Raw genomic sequence first — 26842 nt, forward strand, 5'->3', positions numbered from 1 at the left:
CTATGAACAATGTGGAAACCATCCTTGGAAGTGCTGGGTCTTCTCGCCTCTGGCTGGGGGATTAAATTGCATTAGAAGCGAAGTGCTCAGGCAAGTGTGTTGGCTGAGTCCCACCCCTGGCTTACCTTCTATCTTTGCAATCTCGTTCATTGGGTCAACATTCACTGAATTACAAATGTATAAGACAGTCCAGGCTGGAGGAAGGCACAGCAACCCACTCCAGTATTCTTGCCCGGAGAATCCCATGGACAGAGGAGCCTAGGAAGCTATAGTCCATGGGGTCCAGGACAAATGAATGGTGCATGAGACACACCCAGTATTTTAGGACTTTACAGTAACTATAAGATACACAGGCCATCTGAAAGATACAGTTATAAGTTACAGGGGTGCATCTTTCTCCTGGTGAGACCAGAGAAGCTTCAGAGAAGAATCTCTAGAATCTATTTCATTGCATGTTTTAACTGGGTGCCCCAAGTCTCAAATATACATGTATTTTAGCATCTGAACTTTTAACTTACATGTGACTGACTGAGTTTTAACCTATCCTGAAATTTACCCAGTGTAGGCTAGATTCTTTGCCTTCAGTAGTAACCAGATATACAGAACCCCTTTGGTGCTCAGAATCTATGTAGCTTATGAAGACTTCCTCAGGAATTTTAGAAATCACTACCTCAAATTACCCCTGCCTCTTACAGTAAGTAGAATAACTCCAGTGATTCCAAGTGGCCAAATATTTAAGGCCTGCCTGATTCTACTGTGTATGTGCTAAGTAGCTTCAGTCGTGTCTGACTCTTTGTGACCCCATGGACTATAGCCTTCCAGGCTCCTCTGTTCATGGGATTCTCCAGGCAAGAATATTACAGTGGGTTGCCGTGCCCTCCTCCAGGGACCTTCTTGACCCAGGGATCAAACCACCTGATTCTACTGCTGCCTTGCAAACCTGCTCTGTAGAAGGAAAAGGAAAGGCAAACCCAAGGTCACATAGATTATCTTTTTCCACTTAGATATTTAGAGAGGAATTTAGAATAAAATGTACTCAGAAGACCCATTGTAAGATGGTTTCCATTAGACCAAATGATTTGTTTTTCTATGCACTCATCTGAAAAGTACATATTTCCTAACAAAAATATAAGTAAATATGTTCAGTATATTGCAGCTCTGTTTTGGACAGATGGTGAGAAAAACTGTCCTGGACCTAAGCATCACATTTATTCCTTTTTACTGTCAGTAAGTTAGGATTAGTCATCTCTCTTTGAAGGAATAAATATGTGGTTATTTCCCACTGTCTCAACTTCAAGTGTCTAAAACTTTTTCCTGCAAGGAGCCAGGGTGCTGTCCAGGGAAATCCCAACACCTGCTGGCTGACCTCTGCTTCAGAAAAGCAAACATGTTCTGTCCTTATTCATTACATTCATACCTAGAATCCCCGGAGATTCTTTGGTTACTTTTAACATGTGCAAGCTACATTTATCATCACAGTTGTATGGTCAGCCGAACAGTCACTGATATGGAAAAAGCCTCTTGGATGTAATATCACGGTATAAAGACTTTTGTTTTCACTTTAAAATGGTTAAGAGAAAAATTAGAGACTAGAAATAATAGAAAATAATCTATGCTGGGAACCTTAAAATACTTCTTATCTGTAAGGTCTAGGGTTATGCTTAGAATTAATTTCTGTTCACATCCTCCTCACTCCTAGCCCTATTCCCCTTTTGGAAAGATTTTTTAAAGAATAAGAACTGATCTAGTGAGGTGGATGAACCTAGCATGAAGTAAGTCAGAAAGATAAAAACAAATATCATATATTAAGGCAGACATATGGATTCTAGAGTGGTACTGATGAATCCATTTGTAATGTAGCAATAAGGATTTCAACTCTGAATATTCATTGGAAGGACTGATACTGAAGCTGAAGCTCCAATACTTTGGCCACCTGATTAGAAGAGACTCACTAGAAAAGACTGATGCTGGGAAAGACTGAAAGCAAAAGAGAAAAGGGCGGCAGAGGATGGGATGGCTAGATAGCATCACCAACTCAATGATCATGAATTTGTGCAAACTTTAGGAGATAGTGAAGGACAGGGAAGCCTGGGGTGCTACAGTCTATGGGGTTGCAAAGAGTTGGACGTGACTGAGCAACAATAGAGGAGCAGACACAGCAAAGGAGAGTGTGGGACGAATGGAGAGAGTAGCAATGGCACCCCACTCCAGTACTCTTGCCATGAAAATCCCATGGATGGAGGAGCCTGGTAGGCTGCAGTCCATGGGGTCGCAAAGAGTTGGACACAACTGAGCGATTTCACTTTCACTTTTCACTTTCATGCACTGGAGAAGGAAATGGCAACCCACTCCAGTGTTCTTGCCTGGAGAATCCCAGGGACGGGGGAGCCTGATGGGCTGCTGTCTATGGGGTCGCACAGAGTTGGACATGACTGAAGCGACTTAGCAGCAGCAGCATTGAAACATATTCATTAGCATGTGTAAAATAGATAGCAGGGAGCTCAAACCCAGTGCTCTGTGACAACCTAGAGGGGTAGGGTGGGGTGGGAGGTGGGAGAGAAGTTCAAGAAGGAGGGAACATATGTATACCTTTGGCTGATTCATGTTGATATATGGCAGAAAGCAACACAACACTGTAAAATTATCCTTCAATTAAAAATAAACAAATTTTTTAAAAGAAGAAAAAAAGAACTGAGTGCTTCAGTGTCTGTCACCATTTTATCTGCATTTTCACACACGTTTTAGCAATTTCGTGAGTCATTTTTTCCTCACTTCCCACAAATAGCATGGATTAAATGGAGCTATGGGAATTTGTTTTAGAGTAATAATTCTGATTTTGGAATCCAAAACGACATCGCTTACATTAATAACACACGTAGACAGCGAACCATCCACCGGTGCAGCTGCCTATGAGTGTTCTGTAAAGCCAATGACAATGATTTGTGTTTTGGTGTGTTATCCTTGATCCTTTGCTGTTTGGGAAGCAGTGTTAAATCAGAGGGGATTGGGGGACTGACCTCATTACATCACAGGTGCTGATTCACTGTCCTCCAACTTCCCTTCCGAAGGCACGGGGCAGACTGAGAACTGTCATCACCCTGCCATGGAAATGTGTGCAAGTGAAAATCCTTGCAGGCTTGTGTGATATTTTTACTGCTGTCTCCTTGTGTCCCGTTAATAGCATGTTAATACAATCAAGAAGATAATTTGTCTCCCCGCCCCAGTCCGCAGCTAAACAATCAAACACTTTTAAAATCCTGCAAAACAGCTTTCATTTTAAGGTTCTGATCCAGGGGCTTGCCTTGCTACGTTACCCAGTGTTTTGACTGCCCCCTAGTGGCTGATTGGAATCACATTCTCTTTCAAGAAGAGAAATTGTCTTTTTGTTTCTTTACCGTCTCTCATAGAAAAACCGGTGTGCTGGGAGTGGTCCTCGAAGAACGCTATGCTTTCCTCTTTGAAAAGAACAACAACAAAAAATAAGGATGGATTTTAATCTCTATTTTATGTTACCTTTGCTGCAGTCTGAAAAACTCAACCTCTGAAGTGTTAAGTAAATTAATCCGTGTCTGTTCAGTCTCCGTCAGCGAAGGCGATGGTTTAAGAATAGTCATTCTTTGAGGAACAAACTGCTTTTGTCTGTGCCACTCAGTTTAAGAGAAAACCACCTCTGGAATGCTATCCAAGCTCTTCAAACTCTACACGATTTCTGCTGCCCCTCTAATTATCAGCCAGGATGCTGATTTGTAATCACCGGCTTTCAATAACTTAAATAGGTAGTTTTTCAGCCAAGTATTTTTATTCAAAATGGGACAAAAGCTAAAATTGCATGTTGAATTTTATCCAGAAGCTGTCGTCTTTTCAGATGTGCCAACTGATGCAGAGCAGTTGTTCATTTTCTTACGACATGTCGGAAGCACTTGCTTTATGAATCTAACCAGCAATCTACCTCAAAGTCTACAATTTATATATCAGCTCAGTTGCTTGTCAGAACCAGCATGCAGGGAATTTTAAGATTTAATTCAGTGTACCGAATCATCAAACACAACCACACCCAAGCTCTGTTATTCTTCAGAGACTTTAAAAATTAGCTTTTCATCGTCTATTTGAATTTCAGAGAGAATCGTCTTGCTAGTTACATTTTTCACTAGTTATTACAAAGATTATTTTGAATAAATTTGTCCGTGTGAATGACACTACCACTTACTGTTTCTGTAAAGACCCTAAAAATCTTTTGTCTAAATTTTCTTTTATACTTTCATGTATAAAATGGACCCATTTCTTAATCTCAAAAAAAAAAAAAAAAAATTGAATCAGACAGAATCCAGATTCTTTAAGAAAAAAATTTCTCTTGTTTCAAACTTTCATTTTTAGTCCAATAGTTTTGGTCTTCTGGGCCAGAAAAAGAGGTCACTCTGAAAAGTCCCAAAGCTGCAAAATTGCAAAACTGAGAAGCTAGGTTAAAGGTCTTCTGTCTTGTGAAATGTGCTGGATTTTGCCACGTTTCAGGTTTTGTGTTGAAAAATTGTGTTTTCCTTTGTCTGGATCCTTGTTGAAAACACATCTCTGAAGTGAGTAATTGCTGTTAGCAAAGGCAAATAGAAACAGTTGCCTCAAAGCAGCTCAGTTTTTCCATTTCCCATGAGGCCCCCTCCCCCTTCCTTACTGTGGCTTTTCAAAGTCTTCATTCCCCTCTTCAAACCCTCCCCTGAACTCCCTACACTCACTGTCAGCAGATTACCTTGGCCGTTACCTCACAGAGCAAATAGACTCTATTTATAGGAACTCCTTCAAGTTCCTTCCAGTGAGCAGACACACCATCCTTTGCCGTCTCGGAGTGGAGTTGGGGAGGAGGGCAAGGAGGCTGATTTTCCAAGACCCGTCCCTCCCCCTCAGTCCTCTTTCCTCAGGGCCCTTGCTCAAACCTGTCTCTTCTTTCTTGGTGCATCTTCAGTCTCCTACTCGTCATCGACTCTATTCTCTCAGCATGTAAACCTGATACCATCTCTCCCAGAGGATTGACTTAGGGCCCATGAAAGTCCAAGCAACAGCTCCCCGCTTCCTCCTGAAGATGGAGGCCACAGGTGACTCCTCTGACAGAAACTGCCATGTTTTCAGTGCCGTGCCCCTACCACCCTGGCCTTGGGGAACTGGATTATGATGGGGGCTGTAGTCAAAGGCAGCAGATGTAAAGACTGTGGGCTTCCGTGGTAGCTCAGATGGCAAAGAATCCGCCTGCAATGTGGGAGACCTGGGTTTGATATCTGGGTTGAGAAGATCCCCTGAAGAAGGGAGCAGCTACCCAATCCAGTGTTCTTGCCTGGAGAATTCCATGGACAGAGGAGTCTGGGGGGCTACAGTCCATGGGGTCACAAAGAGTTGGACACTGTTGAGTGACTTTCCAAAAAAAAAAAAAAAAAAAAAGGCTGTTACCAAAGGCAGCTCAAATGTGAGAGCCAAAATTACATGGTGTCTGAGTCCTGTTTGAATTCCTGTTTGCAAGCAATAGAAAATGATCCTGCCTAATTTAACCTCAGCAGGATATTCACTGGAAGGATGCCTGTGTTTCACACACCAATAGGGGTCTGGAGGACCTGACTTAGAAAAGAGGCAAAAGCCGAGGAGCTCTGAAGAGCTCCGCTGTGAAGAGCGCAGCAAGTGTAGTACGGGACGAGAAGTGTGTTCTGTTGGCTGCCTCTGCTGCTCCTCCGAGGCAGTGGTCTGCAGCTGTGTTTGCAGCTGTCTTGTCTGACTGGCTTAGGCTGAATGGAAGGCTTGCTCCATCAGTGGGCTGGGTGGGAAGAGAGCACATTGGCTCATTGGCTACTGTGTGGGAAGCAGGTTCTGTCCTTGCAACTACACATAATAGGAGATTCCCCCAAAAAGGGATTGGATTGCTCCCAGGAGTTGGGTGCTGGACAACCCAAACCAACAGGTGGTGACTCTAGTTGGTTCTCTAACACAGTTGATACTGAGTCTGAATTTGTACTGCTAGCCACATGATGGGCCAAAAAACTGAGAGATGAGTTACTGGGGCAAGGACTAGGACTTTACTTGGGAATCCAGCTGACTGAAAAGATGGTAGACTTGTGTCCCAAAGAATAATCTTAGGTGAGTTATAATTCAGACTTCTTTTATATGAAAAGGGGAAGAGGTGTGGCTGGTTGTTATAAATTTCCTGATGATGGAATCCTTTATTCTTGCAGCTGTCCACATAGGTTTGGTGTTTATAGTGTTTCTATAAACCTCTAACAAGACAAATGTTATTGTCTGTTCTGCAATTTTTTTTATCTCTGTATGAATGGGAAAGTATTATACCTTCAGGGATCAGAGCCCTGAGAATAGGCTATGCTGTATATTTCAGACTAGAGGCAATATTGTTTTACAAACGCGCAGCGCCACCATGACTAAGCACCGGCAACAGAGCACAAAGGTTGGAGCTAAAGGAATAGAACCAATATGGAGTCAGGTTTGTTCTTTGCCACATAATGAGATGCTCTCCTGAAGAGCATGAATGGGAGACACACATAACAGAGAAATAGAAAGCAGTGGAAAGGGAGAAGCAATAGCAGAGAGAAACAAAGATGAGGTAAGATTAAAGAGACGACGGGGCTTAGAGAAGTATCATGAAAGTATCAGGAGGTGGAGACAACTGGTGACCATAGGTGCTGGGACACTGGAGCTGGCTCAGTTCTGGAAGAGCAAGTGGTGTTTCCTAGCTCACAGGCTTTGGAGTCAGAGTATCATGGGTGTCCCTGAGATTCAAACCTCAGCTTAACTGGGTGACCTTGGACATGTTTTTTAACTACTATATAGTCACTTTCCTCATCGGTAAAAATTATACCAACATCATTTAGGTGAAACAACAGAATGCTAATGTATATAATGACAATGCATATGCTGAGCATAGTTCATGGCATATTATATGTTACCTATTACTATTATTATTTTATGTTTCCCATGATTTTTTTCAAATGCTATTCTATTCCTTTGTTGACACAGGAAATTCCACTTCACCTTTCAAGATCCAGCTCAGATGTTACCGTATCTGCAAACCCATCCATGAATTTTCCTCTTGCCCTATGTGGAACTAATAATTCAGGTCAGCAATTATTGAGTGACTTCTGTATGCAAGATGTAGTATTTTTCTAAATACTGGAAAAATCAAAGATGGCAGAGACACAGTTTGATTACACAACAGCCTACAATCTAAAGGGAGAAGCAAAGGAATAAACACACAACTTTAATATAGTCCAGTAAAAACCATGATAGATTTTTCTCTCCATTTTCTTCCACCCAAATCATATTTCTACTGCAGCAATTTTGCCCTTATGATCTAGTTATTTGCATGTCTACCTCTCTCAGTAGGCTGTACACTTTTTAAACTCAAGAATATGTCTTTTTCTCTCTAAAATATTAGGCACTCAATATATTTTTTGAATAAAGTAGGATTCCATTATGTTTTCAACCAAAACCTTGTTGATTTTCAGATATACCATTTCCAACGGGTTATTACTATTTAAGAGTTTTATTCTGAAATTTCACAAGTTATTTCCTGACCCAAAGTGAAGATTTAGTCTCTGTTCGATGTCATCACCTCTAATCTGGTTGACATCTGAATAGAGGGAGGGACATGGGTCTGGAATTGCCAGGCTGGCACTTGGAATAAAGCACCCATTTGAAGATAAAGCTTCATGTTTGGAGAGCCATGAGGGGGAAAAGTTGGGCTAGGAGAACAAGGAGAGACAGAGATGGAGCTGGACAGACACATGATGGGTGGGAGTAGTTCACGGAGGAGGAGGGAGAAAGGGAAGACACTCAGAGGCATCCACCACGTGTGAGAAGGAAGAGAGCCCAGTGTGATCAGGGCAGAACCAGGCAGAGAACAGGATCCAGAAAGGTAATGAGGATGATGGAGAAGGATTTTGATAATTTATTTGGGGAGTTGTGTGAAACACTGGCATGTCTAACAAAGGCGTGGGGAAGGTTGGATGAATTACCTAATTGTAACAAGGAGGGATGTATGGAAGTGTCAAAATAGTGGCCCCTGGTGTCAGGTGGGAGAGTCATCATCCCAGCTCCAGGTAAGCTGGGATGAGTGAACTAGAGAGGGATGAGGACCCATGTAGTAGGGTTCAATTGTGGTGTTCCTCGTCCAAGTGAGACTGATACCCAAAATATGTTTGGCTCTTCTAGTCATTCATGGGATCATTCACCTATTGGAAATGTCATTTTCTCTGCTTTTGACTTGCTGGACCAATTTTGTCAATGGCAATTTCTTTCATCTCTGGTCTTCTTAACCACATCTGTGTTAATGGCCAAACGCTGTTTGAAAACATCTTAAAGCATTTTAGAAGTGCTGAATGACCGTTTTTGCCTTATGTGACTTAGACTTGGTAACTGTACAATATTGTTTTATCTTCTTTGGCTGATTACCTTGATCAGTCAAGCCAAATGGAAACAGAGCCGACTTAGGTGGGAGCAGAGCGTGGGCAAATAGACTTGCCAAGGAGAGCTGACACTCTTCTGGGCTGCAAAGTGAGAGCCAAAATGTTAGTTGCTCAGTTGTGGCTCTTTGTGACCCCATGGGCTGTAGCTCTCCAGGCTCCTCTGAATTCCGTGGAATTCTCCAGGCAAAAATACTGGAGTGGGTAGCCATTCTCTTCTCCAGATCTTCCCAACCCAGGGATCAAACCTGGGTCTCCTGCATTGCAGCAGATTCTTTACCATCTGAGCCACCAGGGAAGCCCCAGGGATGCAGAAAACACTGTTCAATTTCTTCATTTTGTAAACGTGCAAATTGAACTCAAAGAGGTCACATGATGTGCCAAGCCATTCCATAGGAGTGGAAATAGGAGGATGTATTCTAGTTGAATCATTATAGAATCATTGATATTTTTTAGAGACAGTTGAAAAAAAAAATCTAGTCTCTAGCACTGGGTAAGTGGAGGAGAAATTTTTTTTAATTTAAATCAGATTTTATTTACATGTCCTTCATGAATAATCTGCATTCCAAAAGGTGTAGGGTCTATTTTGAGGATCAGTGGGGAATTTGAGGAGGACAATGAAATGATCAGATTTATGCTGTAGGAAGCTATTCTAGCTGGAGTATTTTTCAGTACAGGAAAGTGTTAGAAAACTATCTCTATCAAAAACTTTTCACTGTTTTTTTTTTTTTAAATTAATACAAGCCAATTCTTTTGGCATGATTCATGTCTTGGACGTGTATAAGAAATATATTACCTTTTTGCTATTATCATATCATTTCCGATTTGGCCATATGTTTCTCCTTGAATTGACTCGGTTCAGATAGTTGAAACTTTTGTTTGAGTTGCTTATAATAGTGATGACCCGTTTGGTGTCATTTATGACCGGTGTTCTTTTACTTAGAACCCTGTGTAATACGGAGTATTATTACAAGTTGCAGTCAAGTTGCAGTCATCAGTGGAGGCTCTCTAGGAACCCACTTCAAAGCTGGAGTGTGATGTACTCTATACTTACATACTATTTGACTCACTGCTTTAGAATGAAACATCAGTGTTTGATTTATGAGGTCTGGGACCTTAGCTCATTTATTAACTGTGTGTATAAGTATGTAATGCAGTGGGAATAACGGCCGCATTATTCCCACATGATCTCTAATCTAATTGGGAAGTAAAAGCATATATATATGAAAAATTCAATAAAAAATAAAATGTTTTTACTAAAATGAACCCTTTTAAAATAGTGTCTGTTTTGATTAGTGTTTTTAAGTAACAGCTTTCATTGTTTAAACATCTGGCCCTTACACCTTACTTCTCATTCCAGCAAGAAAGTTTTCATATCCATTTTGCTCATGAAGGAAAACGAAGTTCAGAGAGGTTGACTTGTCTAAGATCAGATAGAAAGTGAAGAAAGTGTACAAATTCAAACGTGGGCTGTCTATAACCATAGACCCTGCCAGTTCTTATTAATATAAATAAAGCTTAATAAGATAATATAAAGCTAAATATAGTAGATATTTAACCAATTTGAAGGTGTCCATCTCAGCATCAGGACCCATTTTCTATGTATGGGAAATGTTCTTCCTTAGAGCCTTGCCAGGCTCCTTGCAGTTAGGACACAGACATAGGCTCTGCCAATCAGATCCACTTGATCTCCAGACTGTGACTCTGTCACCAGTGACACCAGGAAGCAGGGGCCTCCCGGAATATATTTGGACAACATATGGCCTTCCCAGGTGGTGCTAGTGGTAAAGAACCCACCTGCTAATGCCAGGAGACATAAGAGATACAGGTTCGATCCCTGGGTCAGGAAGATCCCCTGGAGAAGGAAACGGCAACCCACTCCAGTATTCTTGCCTGGGAAATTCCATGGATTGAGGAGCCTGACGGGCTACAGTCCATGGTGTCCCAAAGAGTCAGACATGACTGAAGCAACTTAGCATGCATGCATGGGACTGGGGACAGCAATGACAACCACATTTGATTGTCAGAGAACACAGTGACAGTGGCTCCCAGGACGGAATCCAGATTCTGGTCACTGAGCCTGCCTAAAAGCACTGAGAAGTCTGTGCCCAGCAGAAGTGTCAGGACGTCTTTAACTGTGGTTTGCCTTTGAGAATTGTTTCTGGCTGTAAAATTCCTAAATGTGCCACTCTAGCCCTTTCAGAGAATATGTGAACTATCCAGCATCTTTTAAACAACTTCCACTCCTGCTTTAATTTGGCAGAGCTAGTTTCTTTTATTAGCATCCCAAAGCCCTGACTGTTACTAAGAATTGGTCTAGGAGAGATTGCAGGCAATAGACCTTCAGAAAAATAGGGGAAGTATTAGTCACTCAGTCGTATCTGACTTTTTGCAACCCCATGGACTGTAGCCCGCCAGGCTCCTCTGTCCATGGGATTCTCCAGGCAAGAATACTGGAGTGGGTTGCCATTTCCTTCTCCAGGGGATCTTCCCGACTCAGGGATTGGACCTGGGTCTTGCACATAGCAGGGTTCTCCTGCATTGTGGGCAGATTCTTTACCCTCTGAGTCACTAGGGAAGCCTGAAATTAATTACCGGTTCTGGGAGTAGGTAAGGGGAAATGGAAATCAAGCTGCTATTAAGAAACTGGACCTGAACAGCCATTGACATTTATGAAAACAAATAAACAAAAACCCAGTTATTGAAAAGATCACCTGCTATCCTCTCAAGTGAAAGTTCCATTGGAGTCTGGTTTGTGAGACAATGATTACTATAAGAAGGCAGTTGAAGGAAGGAATTCAAGGACTGTATTGTGTAGCAATAGACAGTTTACCAGCAGAAAATGAAAAACTCAAAGTATTTTTTCTCCTTGGAAGAAAAGCTATCACAAACCTAGAAAGCATATTAAAAAGCAGAGACATTACTTTGCCTGCAAAGATCCATCTAGTCAAGGCTATGGTTTTTCCAGTGGTCATGTGTGGATGTAAGAGTTGGACTATAAAGAAAGCTGAGCACCAAAGAATTGATGCTTTTGAACTGTGGTGCTGGAGAAGACTCTTGAGAGTCCCTTGGACTGCAAGGAGATCCAACCAGTCCATGCTAAAGGAAATCAGTCCTGAATATTCATTGGAAGGACTGATGCTGAAGCTGAAGCTCCAATACTTTAGCCACCTGATGTGAAGAGCTGACTCATTGGAAAAAACTCTCATGCTGGGAAAGATTGAAGGCAGGAGGAGAAGGTAACAGGAGATGAGATGGTCGGATGTTATCACCAACTCAATGGACATGAGTTTGAGCAAGCTCTGGGAGTTGGTGATGGACAGAGAAGCCTGGCACGCTGCAGTCCATGGGGTCGCAAAGAGTCAGACATGACTGAGCAACTGAACTGAATTGATTTTTCATTGGAAGATAATTGCTTTTCAGTATTGTTTTGGTTTCTGCCATATATCAACATGAATCAGCCATAGGTAAGTGTATATCCCTCCCTCTTGAACATCTCTCCCACCCCATTCTTCTCAAAGTTTTTAACTTTCAGCTCAAGACATCACAGTGCTAAAAGATTAATCTGTCTTTGCCACAGTTGGAATGCACACTCAAAGATTTAGCCTCCAAGTTGCTTATGTCAATTTTATAACCTTCCCTTGTCCCTTACATGAAAATTCCAATTTCAGCTAACATAGGAGGCTAAGCAAAGGTCCCAACATCAGGTGGAGACCGATGGGAGAAGCTGGGTATTCAGCACAAACCATCAGGGACAATGCAAATCCATTCTGACCCCACCAGTGTGAGCCCTATGGGCTTTTGTAAAGACCATCTAAAAGAATTACAAGATTTTGTTTGCTTATATTTGCAAAAATCCAGCTAATACAGATGGGAATGAATTCTCAGGATTGTTAACCAAGGATGGAGGAATGCGATTGAGATGAAGCAGAATGTGTCCAGTTTGTGCATGCAAGGCTAATGTTAGTTGCTCAGTGTGTCCAGCTCTTTGTGACCCCATGGACAGTAGCCCGCCAGGCTCCTCTGTCCATGGGATTTCCCAGGCAGAAACACAGGAGTGTGTTGCCATTTCCTTCTAGAGGGAATCTTCCCAACTCAGGGATCAAACCTACATCTTCTTTGGAGGCATATTCTTTACTGTCTGAACCACCAGGGAAGCCCCCAGAGGTGTCACAGTTTGTGCATGCACTTATATGCAATTCTATATTGAACTCGGGGTGATTTTAGTTACTTTTAGTAGCCTACTGACAAAATTTGGGCTGAATAGTGATCTAGACATTCCTGATGTAATGTAAAGAAGAGAAAATTAAGACTTAGAGATATAGGGAAGTGGGAGTTAGTTTCTTGTATGCAATCCATTTACATAACTCCTGACTGTGGCCCCAAGTCCTCCTCATAGAGCCAAGCATTGAGAAATTCACTGGTGAAGAGCACCCAGTCTTGGAAAATTCCTATAGAAGCTGCTCTTTGTGGACCTAGATGCAGTGAGAGGCGGCACAGTCGAAATGAGCTCTCTGATTTCACTTTGATACTAGAATCCCAAAGTGGCAGAAACCATGTAGCAGCCATAAATGTTGGAGGAAATTGGGGCTTGGATGGCCATCGGGGGAAGGAGAGGCTGAGCCAGTGTGGTAATCAAAGTGGTCCAATCCCCAGAGAGCACTGGTATTTGCTAATCACTCATGGTATTCTTGGAATGAACTATGCATGCAACCTGCCAAGAGAACATTTGATTTGTCAAACAGTACCAACACCAGTCAAACCCCTAAAACTCTAGGTATGGTAGTCAGATGTCCAACTTGAACTACCACATAAGAAAGTGTTGGCCTTTATACCCAATTTCCAAACTTAAATTCTCAATACTAAAAGGAAGGCAGGGCTTCCCTGGTGGCTCAGAGGTAAAGAACCAGCCTGCCAATGGAGGAGACGTGGGTTTGATCCCTGGGTCAGAAAGATCCCCCAGAGAAGGAATGGCAGTCCTTTCCAGTATTCTTGCCTGGGAAATCCCATGGACAGAGGAGCCTGGCAGGCTACAGTCCATGGGGTCACAAAGAGTCGGACATGACTTAGCAACTAAACAACAAACCGAAAGAAAGCTACACTGCCTTGAAAAAGAATTCAATGCTACAATTGTAAGTATGTATTTCTTCCAGCCTCTTCTGCAAAGGGACCTTCAACTATTGGGATGACAACATTGGGAAAATGAAGTGCCTGGACTTTTCAGGTATAGTACACAAGTTTCTCTGAGTTAACACTAATTTCTGAGGGGCCAGAACCCCACTGTGACTATCAGTCAGGATGAGGGCTTACAGGGATCAGGTAATAAGTAGAGTTTTGAGCTGAATCTATATCAGCTGAACCTGGACTCACCTCTGTTACTGATTTTATTATTACAATTAAAACCCCTCAGCAACTGCAAAATCCCTTTACTGACACTGATACATGAAACAAAGGTTATTGTGATAAGAAGAGCCCAGTGGAAGCCCCTAGAATTCTTCCTAATGGTCTTCAAAAAATACTTAATCCACTCTTTAAACAATTTTTATTGAATGTCTGCTTTATGTTAGACACTATGGCAGTGGTTGTTTATGAGGGAACAAAACAAACAAAAAAATCTACCTTGATGGAGCTTAAGTCCTGGAGGAATAAGACAAATTAATAAGTAAAATATTTGGTATGGCAGGTTCAGTTCAGTTCAGTCCAGTCACTCAGTTGTGTCTGACTCTTTGCAACCACGTGGACTACAGCAGGCCAGGCCTCCCTGTCCATCACCAGCTCCCGGAGCCTACCCAAACTCATGTCCATCGCGTCAGTGATGCTATCCGACCATCTCATCCTCAGTCATCCCCTTCTCCTCCTGCGTTCAATCTTTCCCAGTATCAGGGTCTTTTCCAGTGAGTCAGTTCTTCACATCAGGTGGCCAAAGTATTGGAGTTTCAGCTTCAGCATCAGTCCTTCCAATGAACACCCAGGACTGATCTCCTTTAGGATGGACTGGTTGGATCTCCTTGCAGTCCAACGGACTCTCAAGAATCTTCTCCAACACCACAGTTCAAAAGCATCAATTCTTCGGTGCTCAGCTTTCTTTATAGTCCAACTCTCACATCCATACATGACTACTGGAAAAACCATAGCTTTGACTAGATGGACCTTTGTTGGTAAAGTAATGTCTCTGCTTTTTAATATGCTGTCTAGGTTGGTCATAGCTTTTCCTTCAAGGAGCAAGCCTCTTTTAATTTCATGGCTGCAGTCACCATCTGCAGTGATTTTGGAGCCCCAGAAAATAAAGTCTTTCACTGTTTCCATTGTTTCCCCATCTGTTTGCCATGAAGTGATGGGACCAGATGCCATGATCTTAGTTTTCTGAATGTTGAGTTTTAAGCCAACTTTTTCACTCTCCTCTTGCACTTTCATCAAGAGGCTCTTTAGTTCTTCCCTTTCTGCCATAAGGGTGGTGTCATCTGCATATCTGTGGTTATTGATATTTCTCCTGGCAATCTTGATTCCAGCTTGTGCTTCATCCAGCCCAGCATTTCTCATGATGTACTCTGCATAGAAGTTAAATAAGCAGGGTGACAATATACAGCCTTGACGTCCTCCTTTCCTGATTTGGAACCATTCCATGTCCAGTTCTAATTGTTGCTTCTTGACTTGCCATGGGAAAAAAAAAGTCAGGTTTGGGGTGGCAGTGAAGGGATTGCTTCATTTCTCATAGAACCAACTGGGATTAGAATTGAGGAATTAGGGGCTGCTGTAGGAGTCCTAGATCTCTTGAGGTGACCAATGTAGAGACAGATTGAAGGAATAATGAAATAATAGATAATATCAAATGCAAAACAAGCAAATCAATAACCATTTTCACATGGTACAAGGAATCAGAAAGTCACCAGCAGGGGCTTGAAAGATGCAAGGATGATAATTGTCTATCCCATCTCCATGTCAAATGTGTCTGTCTGGCAGATGCAGGTGGCAAATTGGTGTTAGAAAGTTTTTGTGTTTCTCTATCAGTATTTAAGCTAAGCATGCCGCATAGCGAATCCATCTCATTGTGGGTGATCAGTCAATACCACGTTATATATTTGAGTTCTCATCCTACTTGATACATCTTTCCTCATAGTTCAGTCGGTAAGGAATCTGCCTGCAATGCAGGAGACCTGGGTTTGATTCCTGGGTCAGGAAGATCCCCTGGAGAAGGAAATGGCAACCCACTCCAGTATTCCTGCCTGGAGAATACCATGGACAGAGGATCCTGGCAGGCTTCAGCTCATGGGGTTGCAAGAGTCGAACAGAACTTAGGGACTAAAGCACCACCACCTACTTAAAACTGTGATCTTTTGCACTGATACATTTGATATTAAAGTATTTAACAGTTCAGCTGGTCTCCACGGAATGATGCTAGAGAGTCAAGTACTTGGTAGTGTTTGAATACTATTCTCCATAGCTTGACTGATTGTTACATTGTTTGTTTCATGAATGGCCTCCTTTTCCACTGTTTTGTTGTCATTAATCAGTGGGGTAGTCTGCTTGGTGTTGCTGTTAAACTGAGATTAAAATCTGTTTGCTGGGTGGTTTCAAGGAAGTTTAGTACAATAAGAGAGGAATGATTTGTGCAAAAGTTTATCTTTCAGCACTTTTATTTTCAGAGCCCACTCAGTTTGATACATAGAGTGAAGCTTTGACCTTGATCTAGCAAACTTTGGATTTGATCCCAAACATTAAAGTACAAAGAGAAGATTTCCTTCTGTTTAATGTAGTTCTTTGCTAGCAACATTAAGAAAAATAATGTCATTTCACTTTTCTGCAAGATATGACTTGGCTGGCATATTATCTATACTAGTTTTATTTTTGTAAAAAGCTTTTTATTCTGTTATAAAGTAAGCATATTTACTAAAGAAAATCTGGAAAACTTAGAGAAGGGGGAAGGAAATGAATTCACTTTCTATCAACACATGACAAATTACCACAGGCTTAGTAGCTTGAAGGGGCTACCCATGCCAGTATTCTTGCCTAGAGAATCCCATGGACAGAGGAGTCTGGTGGGCTACATGCAGTCCATAGTGTAGCAAAGAACTGGACATGATCAAAGCGACTTAGCATATACACAGTAGCTTGAAACAACATACATTTAGTATTTCACAGTTTCTGTAGGTCAGGAGTCTGGGCACAGCTCAGCTGGATCCTCTGCTCAGTGGCTGCCTTCATGGTGTCACTAGGGACTATGGTCTCATCTGAGGTTTATGGTATGACTCCAAGTCTAAGTTGCTGTTAGCAAAACTCATTTCCTGCAGCTGTAGAACTCATGCTGCCTAACTTCTTCAAGCCACAGGCATTTCACCTTTCAGGGAAGATCTGGGCCAGCTTTCAAAAGACTCACCTGATTAGACCAGGCCCACCCAGGATCATCCCCCTTTCAGTGAACTCAGCTCATGAAGGGCTTTGGTTATCACTGAAAAATCTCTTTGCCTTTGCCATATAATGTAACTAAATCAGAGAAGGCAATGGCACCCCACTCCAGTACTCTTGCCTGGAAAATCCCATGGACCGAGGAGCCTGGTGGGCTTCAGTCCATGGGGTCACTAGGAGTCGGACACGACTGAGCGACTTCACTTTCACTTTTCACTTTCATGCATTGGAGAAGGAAATGGCAACCCACTCCAGTGTTCTTGCCTGGAGAATCCCAGGGATGGCGGAGCCTGGTGGGCTGCCATCTATGGGGTCACACAGAGTCGGACACGACTGAAGCAACTTAGCAGCAGCAGCAGCAGTAACTAAATCATAGATAAGGTATCTCATCATATTCACAGGTTCAGCTAACACTCAAGGGGAGAGGACTATACACAAACATGGGCCAACTTCGAATTCTGCTAACCACAGCAAAAATACTCAAACAGTCTGTAATAACAGCCTCAATATTTTAAGGTACTTTTTTCATTTTTTTCTTCTGTGTAGTGTGTTCTTGACATAAGAGATATTAAATTTGGGGTAACATTTTCCTAAACTTTTATGCAAAAGTAAAAAGACAACTAAATTCCCAGGAACCCCTCACCCAGCTTCAACAATTATCATCATTTTGCAGTGCATAACATTTTGAAGTTTAATTATTTTTCATTATTCTCATTATAGCAATTTTCTCAATTCATTAAAAAATATTTAAAACATCATTCATCTCTTTATGGAATTAGTGCATTTACTGAATGTTGAATATATACCAGGATAGACTAAGCAAAAGAGATAAGGCCCTGCCTTCAAAGAGCTTATTGTCAAAAAGTGTCTTGCCAGTAAAAATGCAATTTCATGAATTTGAGAAAACTCCAGGAGGTAATAAAGGATAGGGGAGTCTGACGTCCATGGGAGTCGCAAAGAGTCAAACATGACTTGTTGACTGAACAACAGCAACAATGATGTATACAACTTGTAATATGAACTGAGACTGCTAAGGGAGGAAGAGATACCAAACCCAGTTTTGAGGACTCCTATGGAAAATCCCATGGATGGAGGAGATGTTGGGGGCCAGAGTGAGGTACTCCGCCCATGGCAAAGGTCATGAGGAAGGAGGCTCGACATACGCAAAGGCGGGATCAAGCCTCAGGAGTCCCCCTGGAACTCCTCGAGCATCTACCCCCATAACCAGAGCCTGCCTACTTTACTACTTTGTGCTCTTACCTACACCTCTGACTTTACGGGGGGCTGTCCCCCACCACCTCTTTCGGAGAAGGAGTTAACCTAGAGCTCCAGTTAATAATAATTCCTGGGCGTGATAAGAGTGTTTTAACCTACAAACTCCTCTGAAGGTTCTCTGGCCTGCCTGACAGGCTTGTCCGGCCACATGTGATCGCTCACAGCACAAGATGCTTTAAACCTTCTAAAAACAGGTTCCTTAGAAAAGTTAGAAAACTATTAGTATAAGTATAATGGGCTAATTAGAAATTGTGTTGGTGAAGGGTTTTTCATTTGTTGAGCCAATGTTTGTTGCTAAGTCTCCATATCCCCTGCCCTTACACACATTAATGAATATATAGAATTAACCTTTGATATTAATCACGTTAGACCTTAGGCTAAGTAAATTCTTTCCTTAACTAAAACCCACTACACCCTCACCCTGTAGGAATGTAACTTTATTTGGGTGGCATCTGTTTTGAGAATAATCAGCCCTGGAGAAATAAGTGTCCTGATTGACTGACCGCTATCACAAGGAGAGGGTCGTAAATTGTCAGCAGGCCCCCCTGGCCAGAAGATGATGTAACACCCCTAAGACCTCTGTATACCTTTGTATGAAGCACCTGACTTTAATAAAAGTCAGGACTGCTGTCCCCACGTGACTTTTGCATAACATCTCAGTGTATAAAAGTAGACCATGGAAAATAAAGAATTGGGATCAGTTTCTCGAAATACTGGTCTCCCCATGTCGCTCTCTCTCTCACTCTGGTTGAGTCTCCATCTGGAGCGCGGAACCCACCATGCTTACTAATTATGCCTGGGCTTCTAAGATCCGACCGGGGAGGCCTCAGTGTCTCCTCTCCTTCGGGAGAACGGAAGGACGCCTGCGGCCTACGTAAGTGGTGCAAACTTCTTGTCTTGAAGTTTTATTGGTCTCCCGCGTAAACCAAGCTACTCAGCCTCTTTTCTCCACTGAATTTTCCTACTGAGCTATCCTTATTCTATTACTCTTTATATCTTTAATTAATATCTAATTGAAGCTATCGTATCCTGATCCTCGCCTATGCCGTCTCTCCTTCGAATACCCTGGATCAGCCGGGGCTGGTCCCCGGCAGCTACAGTCCATGGGGTCGCTAAGAGTCGGACAGGACTGGGTGACTTCACTTTTACTTTTCACTTTCACGCATTGGAGAGGGAAAAGGCAACCCACTCCAGTGTTCTTGCCTGGAGAATCCCAGGGCAATCCCTCGGGGTCACACCGAGTCGGACATGACTGAAGTGACTTAGCAGCAGCAGCAGCAGCAGGAGTTTCCCTAAAGGAGAAATGTATGGCATATGATATGCCATATATATTACTTAAAATGTTTTTGTCTGCTATTTCCTTATCTAGAGCCTGAGTTTCATGGTTCATGAATTTTTGTTTTTTTTTGCTGCTGTTAACGCAGTGTCCAGATGGTCATTTGGCATATAGTATATAATCAATAAATATTTGAAGGACAAGTAAGAACCATAGTAATTAGACAAAAGGAAAGGAAACCATAGGGGTTGGGATTCATTTTTTCTGAAAAGTACAGCATGTGAGCAAAGTTCTAGAGACAGGAGAGCAGGGCTCATACTATTATTATTAAAAGCAGTGTCCACCATACTGGATGAATGTCCCACAATTTACTTAAATAGTCCCCATTTTTGATTAGTTTCAAATTTTTATTGTACAATTATGCATATTTTTGCTAATAAACCTTGCACTTCTTAGATATTATTTAAATAGACAGGAGTCCAGAAATGGAATGACTGGGACAACAGTATGACCCTCTTAGAGACTTCTGACGCATGTGTCAATGAGGGTTTAGTCAGAGAACAGAACCATAGAGAATAGTAGAAAAGATTTATAGTAAGGCATTAAAAGGCTTACAGAATTTGGAGAGAGAATCTAGGTTGAGCTTCCAGGAATAAGTCTCAATGTCATACTCAGAACTGGGCCAGCAGGGGGACTGATGCCTCTACTAGGGATGGTCAGGAAGCCACCTGGTGAGTTGAAACATGGCCACCACAGTTGCCATGTGCAAACCCACACTGTGCCCACTAACACCCACGCTAGCAAATGAATGCCTCATATTTGAAACCCATAAAGCAAGTGGGGGAATATTGGCCATTCTTGTCACCCTATCACTATAAACCCAAATGTCTCCACATCTGTTCTTGCCAGAAGATATGCCACAGCAGCCAAGAATGGCCGCCGCTTCCCGTCTGCTTTCCAAATCCCACTAGGGGCATGAAATTGACATCTCCTGCATTGACAAGCAGGTTCCTTAACACTAGCGCCACCTAGGAAGCCCATACCAACTTGAATCATATGAGAATCGGGGCTACCAGAAGCTTTGGAATACGAATTTTCAGTTTTCTGGCTTTGGCAGTTTAGCAGGTTAGGGAACTATTTTAGTGAAGAAGATAGGAGTGGCTGTTGAGGGAGTACCAATCTAGCACATTCACTGAAGGGCATGCTGTCAAATTGCTTCTAAAAAAATTAACAGGTTGTGGTCATCTCAGGAAGAGACTGATGTGGAAAAGTACTGGTTTCATAGCACTGAACCCCATTGTGGTATATAGTTTCCTAAACACCTTTATGCTGCTGCTACTGCTAAGTCGCTTCAGTCGTGTCTGACTCTGTGCGACCCCATAGACGGCAGCCCACCAGGCTCCCCCGTCCCTGTGATTCTCCAGGCAAGAGTACTGGAGTGGGGTGCTATTGCCTTCTCCGAAACATGTTTATAGGAGGTAAATTTTTGGATGAACTGGAGTGGTACCAAACCTTTGGCATTGTTTGATGACTTATGAGGTTGATCACTTTCCCAAACAGTTGATAACAAGTGTTAAGTTTTTTGAAGTGACTAGACATCTCTTTGCCATGAAACTATTACATTCTTAAAAGATTTTTCCTGGTGAATTTAAATGTGTATAAGCATACTGTGGGCAGGAATCCCTTAAAAGAAATGGAGTAGCCATCATAGTCAACAAAAAAGTCCAAAATGCAGTAGTTGGATGCAATCTCAAAAGTGACAGAATGATCTCTGTTCATTTCCAAGACAAACCGTTCAATATCATAGTAGTCCAAGTCTATGACCTGACCAGTAATGTTGAAGAAACTGAAGTTGAATGGTTCTATGAAGACCTACAAGACCTTCTACAACTAACACCCAAAAAAGATGTCCTTTTCATTATAGGGGACTGGAATGCAAAAATAGGAAGTCAAGAAACACCTGGAGTAACAGGCAAATTTGGCCTTGGAGTACAGAATGAAGCAGGGCAAATGTGAATAGTTTTGCCAAGAGAATGACCTGGTCATAGCAAACACCCTCTTCAACAACACAAGAGAAGACTCTACACATGGACGTCACCAGATGGCCAACACTGAAATCAGATTGATTATATTCTTTGCAGCCAAAGATGGAGAAGCTCTATACAGTCACCCAAAACAAGACCGGGAGCTGACTGTGGCTCAGATCATGAACTCCTTATTGCCAAATTCAGACTTAAATTGAAGAAAGTGGGGAAAAGCACGAAACCATTCAGGTATGACCTAAATCAAATCCCTTATGATTATACAGTGAAAGTGAGAAATAGATTTAAGGGACTAGATCTGATAGACAGAGTGCTGGATGAACTATGGACAGAGGTTCATGATTGTATAGGAGACAGGGAGCAGGCCATCCCCAAGAAAAAGAAATGCAAAAAAAGCAAAATGGCTGTCTGAGGAGGCCTTACAAATGGCTGTGAAAAGAAGAGAAGCAAAAAGCAAAGGAGAAAAGGAAAGATATACCCATTTGAATGCAGAGTTCCAAAGAATACGAAGGAGAGATAAGAAAGCCTTCCTCAGCAATCAATGCAAAGAAATAGAGGAAAACAATAGAATGGGAAAGACTAGAGATCTCTTCAAGAAAATTAGAGATACCAAGGGAACATTTCATGCAAAGATGGGCTCAATAAAGGACAGAAATAGTATGGACCTGACAGAAGCAGAAGATATTAAGAAGAGGTGGCAAGAATACATAGAAGAATTGTACAAAAAAGATTTTCACCATCCAGATAATCACAATGATGTGATCATTCACCTAGAGCCAGACATCCTGGAATGTGAAGTCAAGTGGGCCTTAGGAATCATCACTATGAACACAGCTAGTGGAGGTGATGGAATTCCAGTTGAGCTATTTAAAATCCTGAAAGATGATGCTGTGAAAGTGCTGCACTCAATATGCCAGCAAATTTGGACAACTCAGCAATGGCCACAGGACTGGAAAAGGTCAGTTTTCATTCCATCCCAAAGAAAGGCAATGCCAAAAATGTTCAAACTACTGCACAACTGCACTCATTTCACATGCTAGTAAAGTAATGCTCAAAATTCTCCAAGCCAGGCTTTAGCAATATGTGAACTTCCAGATGTTCAAGCTGGATTGGTAAAAGGCAGAGGAAGCAGAGATCAAATTGCCATCATCCGCTGGATCATTGAAAAAGCAAGAGAGTTCCAGAAAAACATCTATTTCTGCTTTATTGACTATGCCAAAGCTTTCAACTGTGTGGATCACAACAAACTGTGGAAAATTCTGAGAGATGGGAATACCAGACCACCTGACTTGCCTCTTGAGAAACCTGTATGCAGGTCAGGAAGCAACAGTTAGAACTGGACATGGAACAACAGACTGGTTCCAAATAGGAAAAGGAGTACGTCAAGGCTGTATATTGTCACCCTGCTTATTTAACTTATATGCAGAGTACATCATGAGAAATGCTGGACTGGAATAAACACAAGCTGGAATCAAGATTGCTGGGAGAAATATCAATAACCTCAAATATGCAAATGACACCACCCTTATGGCAGAAAGTGAAGAAGAACTAAAGAGCCTCTTGATGCAAGTGAAAGTGGAGAGTGAAGAAGTTGGCTTAAAGCTCAACATTCAAAAAACTAAGATCATGGCATCTGGTCCCATCACTTCATGGCAAATAGATGGGGAAACAATGGAAACAGTGGCTGACTTTATTTTTGGGGGCTCCAAAATCACTGCAGATGGTGATTGCAGCCATGAAATTAAAAGACGCTTACTCCTTGGAAGGAAAGTTATGACCAACCTAGACAGCATATTAAAAAGCAGAGACATACTTTGTCAACAAAGGTCCATCTAGTCAAGGCTATGGTTTTTCCAGTGGTCATGTATGGATGTGAGAGTTGGGCTATAAAGAAATCTGAGCACCGAAGAGTTGATGCTTTTGAACTATGGTGTTGGAGAAGACTCTTGAGAGTCCCTTGGACTGCAAGGAGATCCAACCAGTCCATCCTAAAGGAGATCAGTCCTGGTTGTTCATTGGAAGGACTGATGTTAAAGCTGATACTCCAACACTTTGGACACCTGATGCGAAGGGCTGACACATTTGAAAAGACTCTGATGCTGGGAAAGATTGAGGGCAGGGGAGAAGGGGATGACAGAGGATGAGATGGTTGGATGGCATTGCCGACTCAATGGACATGAGTTTGGGTACACTCCGGAAGTTGGTGATGGACCAGGAGGCCTGGCGTGCTGCAGTTCATGGGGTCGCAAAGAGTTGGACACAACTGAGCAACTGAACTGAACTGACACATACCTCAGAAGTATTGTGGGTTTGTTTCCAGACCATCATTGCTTTATTTATTCACAATAAAGCAAGTATCACAATAAACCAAATCACATACATTTTGGGGCTTCTCAGAACATATAAAACTTAGGTTTATACTATACTGAAGTATTTTAAGTGTATAATAGCATTATGTTGAAAAAATCCATATACATACCTTAATTTAAAAATATTTGTTTCTAAAAATGCTAACAATCAAGGATCTTGACTCCATATTAATGGATCTTGACTGATCAAGGCTGGGGTGGCTGTAGGAATTTATAAAAATAAGGCTAAAATGAAGTATGCCACATGAATGGATTCTCATGAGCAATTTCTCTGTCACACACAATTCTGTTTGATAGTATTCTACCAACAGAACTTCTTTCCAAGTTGGAAACAGTCCTCTCAAACCCTGACACTGATTTATCAATTAAGTTTATGTAATATTCTAAATCATTTGTTGTCATTTCAACAAGCTACATGGCATCTTCATCAAGAGTAGTTTCCATTTCAGGAAACCACTTACTTTGCTCACTCATAAGAAGCATTTCCTCATCTGTTAAAGTTTCATCAGTGATGGCAGAAGCTCAGTCACGTCTTCAGTCTCTACCTCTCGTTCTCTTGTTATTTCCACCACATCTGCAGTTATTTCCTCCACTGAAGTCTTGAACCCCTCAAAGTCATCCACGAGGGCTGGATTAACTTCTTCCGAACTCCTGTTAATGTTGGCATTTTGACCTCTTTGCATGAGTCATGAATGTTCTTAATGGCATCTAGCATGGTGAATCCTTTCCAGGAGACTTTCCATTTATTTTGTCATTATATGGCAGCTATAACCTTATAAAATGTACATCTTAAATAATAAGACTCAAAAATCAAAATTACTTCTTGATTCATGGACTACAGAATGGATGTTGTATTAGATGTGAAAACGACATTAATCTCATCGTACTTCTCCATCAGAGCTCTTGGGTGACCACATGCCTTTTCAATGAACAGTTATGTTTTGAATGGAATCTTTTTTTTTTTTAATTTTTATGAGCAATTGGTCTCAACAATGGACTTAAAATATTCAATAGATCATGTTGCAAACAGATGTGCCATCATCCAGGCTTTATTGCTCCATTTATAGAGCACAAACAGAGGAGATTTAGCATAAATCTAAAGGACCTAGGATTTTTGGAATGGGAAATGAGCATTGGCTTCAACTTCAAGCCATCAGCTGCATCAGCCGCTAAACAGGAGAGTGAGCCTGTCCTTTGAAGTTTTGAAGCCAGGCATTGACTTCTCCCCTCTAGCTATGAAAGTCCTAGATGGCATCTTCATCTTCTGATAGAAGGCTATTTCATCTATATTGAAAATCTGTCTTTAATTATCTTTATTAGTTACATTAGCCAGCTCTTCTGAATAACTTGCTATAGCTTCTATTCCAGTCCTTGTTACTTCATCTTGCAATTTGATGTTATCGAGATGGCATTTTTCCTTAAACTTCATGAGCCTATCTCTTCTAACTTCAAACTCTTCTCCTACAGCTTCCTCACCTCTCTGTCTTCACAGATCAGAGCCTTGCCCTGGATTAGGCTTTGGCTTAAGGGAACGTTGTGGCTGGTTTGGTATTCTATCCAGGCCACTAAAAGTCTGGGTATCAGCAATAAGACTGTTTCTTATCGTTTGTGTGTTCTTTGGAGCATCACTTTTAACTTCCTCCAAGAACTTTTCCTTTGCATTCACGATTTGGATAAGTGGCACAAGATGAAGTAGCTTTTATTCTGTTTTGGATTCTGACATGCTTTCCTCACTAAGTGTAATCCTTTCTACTTTTTTATTTAAAGTGAGAGACATGCAACTCTTCTTTCCACTTGAACACTTAGAGGCCACGGTGTGTGTGTGTGCATGTGTGTTAGTTGCTCAGTCGTGTCCGACTCTTTGCGATGCCATAGCCTATATCCTGCCAGGCTCCTCTGTCCCTGGGGATTCTCCAGGGCAGAATACTGGAGTGGGTTGCCATGCCCTCCTCTCCAGGAGGCCACTGTAGGGTTGTCAATTGGCCTCATTTCAATATTGGTTTGTCTTGGGGAAGAGGGAGGCCTGAGGAGAGGGAGAGATGGGGAATGGCTGGTCAATGGAGCAGTGAGGACACAGATATTTATTAACTACACCATCTTATATGGGTGCGGTTCGCAATGCCCCCCCAGATAATTAGAATAGTAACATCACTGATCACTGATCACTGTACAAATATAATAATAATGAAAAAGCTTGAAATATTGCAAGAATTTTTATATTTAAATTTTATAAACTGTTTTAAATAAACCAAGATTCTATTTATTTGTATGTAAATATAAAAACATATAATTATATTTTAAGCCAAGGTAACTGTTTTTAATATTACAGTTTTATAATATATTGAGACATCTTATAGTATAAATCTTTGTTTTTAAAATTTTCTTTGACCTGCTTCCTCATTTTGAGATAATATCAAAGCTTGTCAGAGTTACTTGCCATTTCACTTATGCTATAAGAACGTTACAAATACTGATGTTAATCCGTAATTTTACAAATCTCCATTTGTCCATACAACTGTTCAAACTGAATGTTTTCTTTTGCATTTGGAGTAGATTAGCAAACGTTATGCATTCTAACAAAGGATAAAAGAGCTTTATTCTGCAGCTTTTTAGTACAGTTCTCTGAGAAGCTCAAAGAAGATTCTCAATTGTATTTTATATGGTAATTACTTACAGGGTAGGTTGTTATGAATTATTATTCTTTCCTTTTCTCTTTCTATTGGTAGTGTCTTTAGTTTGTATTTTTACCACCCTGGTTCCTTGAATCCAGTCCCTTTGCGTTTTCTAGGTTAGAGAGGACCAGGCTGCCATTTGGACTATGTTTGCAAACAAAGCATAGCCAACACTTTATTTTAGGGCAAAATCTAATCTGCTTAAATAACTAAAAATTCATGTTTTAACTGATCTTTTTTGCAGTCACAGAAAACTTAATAGGGGGTGCAGAAAGCAGGGAATCATCAGCAAAGAACTTTTTGGTTTTCTAAGACATGAATATAGGAAATTCATGTTAAAAAACTTGAATGGGATTTG

General features: G+C 41.5%; 1 long non-coding RNA gene across 4 annotated transcripts in view; it reads left to right on the forward strand.

Annotated features, from left to right (window-relative positions):
* LOC147361772 (uncharacterized) overlaps positions 1-26842 on the forward strand; it is a 117846-nt gene that overhangs the window by 86664 nt on the left and 4340 nt on the right. For all 4 annotated transcript variants that reach the window (XR_015138245.1, XR_015138246.1, XR_015138247.1 and 1 more), the window contains 2 exons: positions 7003-7102; positions 13601-13671. This is a non-coding gene — a long non-coding RNA (uncharacterized LOC147361772). The remainder of the gene's footprint in view (positions 1-7002; positions 7103-13600; positions 13672-26842) is intronic.

This window comes from Bos grunniens, chromosome 12, assembly GCF_055505025.1.
Source record: "Bos grunniens cultivar Pamir isolate PY7600 chromosome 12, Bosgru_T2T1.0, whole genome shotgun sequence".
NCBI classification, from domain to species: domain Eukaryota; kingdom Metazoa; phylum Chordata; class Mammalia; order Artiodactyla; family Bovidae; genus Bos; species Bos grunniens.